At 39.6% G+C, this 7,568-nt stretch overlaps 1 non-coding gene across 1 annotated transcript; it reads right to left on the bottom strand.

Annotated features, from left to right (window-relative positions):
* Nucleotides 1–7,158: 7,158 nt before the first annotated feature.
* On the bottom strand, nucleotides 7,159–7,265 carry LOC130859782 (U6 spliceosomal RNA). The gene has a single exon (XR_009055323.1). It is a non-coding gene; the product is annotated as a U6 spliceosomal RNA (small nuclear RNA).
* Nucleotides 7,266–7,568: the final 303 nt, after the last annotated feature.

Below are 7,568 nucleotides of genomic sequence, written 5' to 3'. Positions count from 1 at the left end.
CAATGTTATTATCAATATGTATGTTCCTATTACCCTTTTGTTAATTGTGTTAGGTTTGTTTTTGTGGGTCTTTTTCTTCTCTTGTGTTTCCCTCCTAGAGAATTTCCTTTAACATTTCTTGTAAAGCTGATTTGGTGGTGCTGAATTCTCTTAGCTTTTGCTTGTCTGTAAAGCTTTTGACTTCTCCATCAAATCTGAATGAGATCCTTGCTGGGTAGTGTAATCTTGGTTGTAGGTTTTTTCTCTTTCATCACTTTAAGTATATCCTGCCACTCCCTTCTGGCCTGTAGAGTTTCTGCAGAAAAATCAGCTGATAACCTTATAGGGTTTCCTTTGTATGTTATTTTTTGCTTTTCCTTTGCTGCTTTTAATATTTTTTCTTTGAGTTTATTTTTTGTTAATTTGACTAATATGTGTCTTGGTGTGTTTCTTCTAGAGTTAATCCTGTATGGGGCTCTCTGTCCTTCCTGGACTTGGGAGACTATTCCTTTTCCCATGTTAGGGAAGGTTTCCACTATAACCTCTTTGAATAGTTTCTCAGAACCTTTCTTTTTCTCTTCTTCTTCTAGGACCCCTATAATTTGAATGTTAGTGCATTTAGTGTTGTCCCAGAGGTCTCTAAGACTGTCCTCAATTCTTTTCATTCTTTTTTCTTTATTCTCTTCCTTGGCATTTATTTCCACCATTCTATCCTCCATCTCACTTATTCATTCTTCTGCCTCAGTTATTCTGTTATTGACTCTTTCCAGTGTATTTTTCATTTCAGTTATTGTGTTGTTCATCTCTGATTGTTTATTCTTTAGTTCTTCTAGATCTTTGCTAAACATTTCTTGTATTTTTCAATTCTATTTCTGAGATTCTGGGTCATTTTTACTATCATTACTCTGAATTCTTTTTCAGCTAGGTTGCCTATTTCTTCTTCATTTATTTGGCTTTGTGTGTTTTTACCTTGTTCCTTCATCTGTGACAAATTACTTTGTCATCTCATTTTTCACCCCCCTTTGGATGGTCAGGATTGTGTTCCTGTCTTACTGGCTGTTTGGTCTGAGGTTTCAAGCACTGGAATTTGTAGCTGTTGAGTAGAGCTGGGTTTTGGTGCTGAGGTGAGAACCTCTGTGAGATCTCACACTGATGAATATTCCCTGAGGTCTGGGGTTCCCTGTTATTCCAATGTTTTGGACTCAGAGCTCCCATCTCAGGAGCTCAGGCCTGACCCTGGGCTTGTGAATCAAGATCCCACAAGCCATGTGGAACAGGTAAAGGAAAAAAAAATTAAAAAAAGTAGCAGAATGATAGCAAGACAAAAAATACAATAAGAATAGGAAACTAACAGATGTGTTAGAAAAAAATTAAAAAATAGATGAAGCAACAACTGGAAGGTGAAACCACTGCAATAGCCAAAGTAAGGAGGTGGGAAAAAGAAAAAAAAAAAGCCAGTAAAGGCCTTGGCTGTGGGGGCAGGGCTTAGGCCGGGGTGGAGTTTAAGCAGGGGGTGGGGCCTATGCCTAGAAAAGGCCCTGGGGGTGGTGGGAATTGGGGTTAGGCCCAATGAGGCAGAGGGGTCTAGGAATGCCTCTTGTCCTGGGGGCAAAGAACCAGGTCCAGGAACTAGCAGGCTCCCTGCGCCCGAGTTGGTGGGAGAAATGCTAGGCATTTCCTCTAGTCCTCTGATCGCAGAGGGTCCCTCCCCCTTGGCCTCTCTTCTTACCTGCCCCCTCCCTCCTATTCCCCTATGACCCTCGCAGCTGGAGGGGGTACTGGGAGGCAGGAGACCAGACTGAGCTGCCCAACAGGCTTCCCTGAGCCAAATGGGCTAGGGAAATGCCTGTAGCACTTCCCCAGATCTTCCAGTCTTGGAGGGTCCCTGTCTACCTCTCTTCCTCTTTCCCCCCCCTCCCTCCCACTCACCTAGGTCCCAAGTGGCTGGAGGGGGCCCTGAAGTGTGAAGGATGAGCTCTTAAGCCCAGCAGGCTTCCCAGGGCTAGTGGGCAGGGGAGATGCCTTCCCTACCTCCCTCAATCCTCCAATCCCAGAGGGCTGCTCCCCCCACCTGCCTCTCCTCTTCTCCCCTGCTTTCCTCCTGCACTCCTAGGACCAATGCAGCCTAGAGGAGCCCTTGAAGTACTGAAGACCAGGCCTGGGAGCCCAAAAGGCTTCCCAGTGCTGAGTGGGTAGAGAGATTTCCAATGGCATCTCCCCTGATCCTCCAGTCCTGCAAGGTCCCCACCACCACTGTCTGCCTCTCTTCCTCTTCCCCTCTCCTCCCTTCCTCCCATGCCTGTAAGACTCATACAGCCAGAGAGGGCCCCAGAGAATGAAGGACAAGACTCAGGAGCCCAGCAGGCCCCCCAGGCCCAACTGGGCAGGGGAAAGGCCCTCTGTACCTCCCCTGGTCCTCCAATCCCAGAATGTCCCACCACCAGTCTGCCTCTCCTCCTCTTCCCCTGCCTCCATCCTTCCCCCACCAGGACCAGCGCACCTCGGAGGGGAGCCTTGGAGGTTTGGAGACTAGGCCTGGGAGGCCTCAGGCTTCCTGGGCCAGTGAGCAGAGGAAATGCGTTCTGCACCTCTGCTGATCCTCTGATCCCAGAGGGCCCCTCCCCACTTCTGCCTCTCTTCTTCTCCCACAACTGCTTACCTCCTACACCCCTAGGACCAATGGCCCTTGGAAGGTGGAGGACCAGCCCAGGAGGAATACCAATTGGCACCTCCCCTGTTCTTCTGTTCTTGGGAAGTCCCTTCTCACCCCCACTGTTTGCCTCTCTTCCTCTTCCCCCTTCCTCCTCCCTCCCATGCCCCTAGGATCCATGCACCAGAGGGGGCCCCAGAGAGGGTAGGACCAGGCCCAAGAGCCCAGCTGGCTTCCCCGGCCAAGTGGGCAGGGGAAACACCCACTTCCCTCCCTGGTCCTGCAGTCTCAAAGGCCATCCACCAGTCCACCTCTCCACCTCTTCCCCCCTCCTCCCTCCCTCCCACACCCCTAGGACCCAGGCACCTGGAGGGGCCCTCGGAGGGTGGAGAACCCCACTGGGGAGCCCAGAAGGCTCCCAGGCCTGGGAGCCCAGCATGCCTCCTGGTCAACTGAGCAGGAGAAACCCAGACATGCTACCCCTATCCTCCTAGACCCTGAGGGTCTCCCCAGGTGGGAACCTCCCCCCTCACCCAGCCACCTGCTGGGGCATTGGTCTTGTCTGGCTTCCATTTCTCCACCCCCTGACTTCCCCCAGTTGCTCAGGGGTTCCTCTGGTCTCCTTGGGCCTCAGGTCCCCCACCAGCCTCTGGCAACTGACCTAGTTATGGGGAGATGAGAACTCTGTGTCTTCCCATGCTGCCATCTTGACTTCTCCCCACAGTGTTTTTGTTTTCTTTAGATAAATACCCAGAACTGGAACTGCTGGATCAAATAGTAGTTTTATTTTTAATTTTTTGAGAAACCTCCATACTATTTTCCACAGTAGCTGTACCAATTTAAATTCTTATCAAAAGCGGACAAGTGTTCCCTTTTCTCCACATCTTCACTGACAGTTGCTAATTCTAAGTTTTTTCATAAGAGCCATTCTAACAGTTGTGAGGTAATATCTCATTGTGGATTTTGACTTGCATTTCCCTGATGATTAGGCAAAAGATGTAGAGCATCTTTTCATGTATCTGTTGGCCATCTGTATGTCTTCTTTAAAAACATGTCTATTCAGATCTTTGGCCCATTTTAAAATTTTGTTTGTTTATTTGTTTACTATTGAGTTGTATGGATCCTTTATATATTTTGAATATTGACTCCTTACCAGATATATGATTTGCAAATATTTGCTCCCATTCAGTATGTTGTCTTTTCATTTTGTGATGGTTTCCTTTGCTGTGCAAATGCTTTTAGTTTGATATAGCCCCACTTGTTTATTTTCACTTTTATTGCTTTCGCTTTGGTATCAGATTCAAAAAATCACCACCAAGATCAATGTCAAGGAGCTTACCACCTATGTTTTCTTCTAGGATTATTATGGTTTCAGATCTATGTTCAAGTCTTTATTAATCCATTTTAAGTTAATTTTTGTGTAGGCTGTAAGATAGTCCGGTTTCTTTCTTTTCTGTGTAACTGTCCAGTTTTCTCAATATTATTTATTGAAAAGACTGTGCTTTCCCTACTGTGTATTCTTGTTCTCTTTGTTGTAAATTAATTGACCACACATGTGCAGGTTTAATTCTAAGCTCTCTATTCTGTTCCATTGATCTATGTATCTTTTTTTGTGCCCATATTATACTATTTTAATTGCTACAGCTTTGTAATATAGTTTGAAATCAGGAAGCATGATGCTTCCAGCTTTGTTCGTCTTTCTCATGATTGTCTTGGCTATTTGGAGTATTTTATGGTTTCATACAAATTTTAGGATATTTTTGTTCTATTTCTGTGAAAAATGCCATTGTAATTTTGATATAAATTGCATTGAATCTAATTTACTGTAGTATAATAAATATATACAACATATATATAATAAAAAGAAAAATGTTATTGCAATAAATATCAAAATTCACTTAAGATTATTAAATAAATATCTGTTCAAAAAATAAGAATAGCATTTAGAGGTAGGTTCACTTTTATGATAGTAATAGTTTAGGCACTTTCTATAATAATTAAATGTAGTGGAGTATTTTTTCTGCTTTTGTGTTTCTTAATAGTTTTTTCAAGTTTAATGTTTTCAAAATTAAATATTGACAGATTCAGGACTGAGTCAAAATTACAATCATACAACTAAGACATACACACATATAAAGTTTTAGCTTTGGGTCACTGCAAAGTGAAAGAGGCATATACAATTCAAATAAAAATTATTTAATATCTAGTTTAAATCCCCAACTTAATATCACTTTCCTTGGAATCTGTTATATAACATCCAAAAATTAATCACTGTGTACACATGGTAAGTTCTTACTTGGGGACAGGAGTGTGAGTATTTTTTGTATTTGACTGATGTTTATGAATAAAAAAGCAAGTAACAAATTCATGAATTTGTTTTTATATTATTGTTTATAAAAATGATTTTGTGTTTGAGCATGAAAATCTATACTTTGAAAAATGTGAATATGTGGAATTTATAAATATACTCATTGAGTGTCATAATTGAGTTAAAAACTTCTCAGTTTCAAAACATCTCTGCTTGTAAACAGGGTCTTCATATGTATATATAATTTAGTGTATATACACTTAAGCAGAGATACAATTTTAATATAGACCTCATGTTATTAACATGATTTATGATCTCTTACTCAATAGCCAAAATATAGTTTGGTAAATTCTTTCCATTTTTCTCCTTAAAGCTATAATTTTTCAGAAAAGTTTAAAAAACAATTTATTACTTGTTAAATAACTTATAGTGTTATAAAAAACAATGTGTTACTTGTTGAAAGGCTACTGCCCATAGGGAGGATTATAATGAAAATTCTTCTGGATTTTAAGGTGAAAACTCCATTCTCTAATACAATTTATTTAAGTAGGACATATTTTGGTACATGCAAATACTATCACACAAGCTTACTTTAACACAGAAAACAAATATTTCAACTAAATTATTATCCTGTAGATATTTCAGAGTTGATTCATATTTTAGGAAATTAAATGATAGTTACCTGAACTAACTGACTCATATTTCTTCTGAACTTCTCAAAGATGAAGCAGGAAAAAATACGGATCTCTCATGTGAGTTTCCTCATTTATTCCTATGTCATGAATTTATTTATATAATATCTGTTCTTCCCTAACTGCACCCAGTATCAGGGAAAAAAATGGTCTTTGATAGGCTCTACAGAGCAGCAACCTCTAGCAGTGTGCCTTTTGGAGTGTTAGAACTGAAAGTGATTTTACTGGAGAAAACTTGTGAAGATACTATCCCTTTGTAATGTTTTTAAAGACCAAATTTCTTCATCAAGTCAGAGAGAATCAGGCTTATCTACAAAAGCCACAATGTTTTCCATCTATGAAGAGAATATTTGAGTTGACTGAGCTTTTCCTCACTATTTCTTAAATGCAGTTCTAACCTGTGGGATATGGGGTATTATACACACACACACACACACACACACACATGAGATTTAATTTGGTATAAAAAGCAAAAAAGTGGTCCAGACAGGAAAAAAATTCACAACCTGAGATCTGGTTTAAAATTTCAGAATAAATAGAATTATAAGTAGTAACATCTCTCCTATGAAAAGAGGTTACTGCATAAGAAATAATACATACCTACAAACAATATCTAAAATAACAGAAACACAGAACACCAAAATCCCTGTTACTTAAAGGTAATGAATTTTAATTTTTACAGGGAATTATTAATCTATATTATCTAAAAGCATTTCTTAAATCCAGGAGTGTGATAAATAGGTTGATTAGAAGAGAAATTGATGTTTTAAGTACTTTACATGTATTTATCACTATTTCCTAGATAGTTATTCCCAAAGACAAAATTATATAGATAAGTTTTATATTTCTCTATTTCTTGGAGTAAAATATAGGAAAATATTTGAGGAGGAAGAAAAGTTATATTTTCCTATGACAAGTTATAGGAAAATTTATTTTGCATGGCTATATGATTTATTTTCACAAAAAAAGGTAAGAGCAAGCATTTTAACTTGCCTGTATTGTTAAATTAATAAATTATAGCTCCCATCCTCCATTAACCCGCAACTCTTTCTAGGAGAAAGGAAATACTTATTATTCTACTTGTCTTTTACTTAAATCTGCTGGGATAAAGATCTTTCAATGAGGATTTGGATTTTGAAAAGCTAGGTTAAGCTTGACTCATTTATAAATCTCTCCAGCATATAAATTGTTTTACATGGCTTGATTACTGGGGTTTTTTTAAGCTCTTTATTGGAATATAATTGCTTTACACTCTTGTACCAGTTTTTGAGGTACACCAAAGTCAATCATCTGTATTTACACACATATCCCCATATTCCCTCCCTCCTGTGACTCCCCCCCCACCCACCCGCCTCATCTCGGCCCTCTAAGACATCACCTATCATCGAGGTGATCTCCTTTTGTTATACAGTAATTTCCCACTAGCTATCTATTTCACAGTTGGTAGAGTAAATATGTCTATGCTACTCTCTCACTTCATCCCAGCTTCCCCTTTGCCCCCTGCCCCCCAACCCCGTGTCCTCTCTGCAAAAAATATGGAATGCTTCACAAATTTGCATGTCATCCTTGTTCAGGGGCCATGCTAATCTTCTCTGTATTGTTCCAATTTTAGTATATGTGCTGCCAAAGTGAGCACTTGATTAGTTTTTGTTAGTCATGATTAATTTGGTTATAATCAAGTAATGATATTTAAAAATTGCTTTATTAGTTTTTTTAGTTTGTCTCTGTTCTGTAAACCACTCAGCTTAAAACATAGTCAATCCTTGGACTGCAGTCTCTCCTACTGAAAATATATAGATAATAGTTACTTCCTTTATCCTATTTTGGGGGGGAGGATATATTAAGTATAAATGAATGTAAAGACTTCTTTAAAATGCATTATGCATATTTTTTTCTTTAAATGTCTATGCAGAATGATATAACTTCATAAGCATTTACT

The sequence above is a fragment of the Hippopotamus amphibius genome, chromosome 8, assembly GCF_030028045.1.
Source record: "Hippopotamus amphibius kiboko isolate mHipAmp2 chromosome 8, mHipAmp2.hap2, whole genome shotgun sequence".
Taxonomy (NCBI): Eukaryota; Metazoa; Chordata; class Mammalia; order Artiodactyla; family Hippopotamidae; genus Hippopotamus; species Hippopotamus amphibius.
Note: the sequence above shows the minus strand (reverse complement) of the source record. Positions and strands in the feature narration are given on the sequence as shown.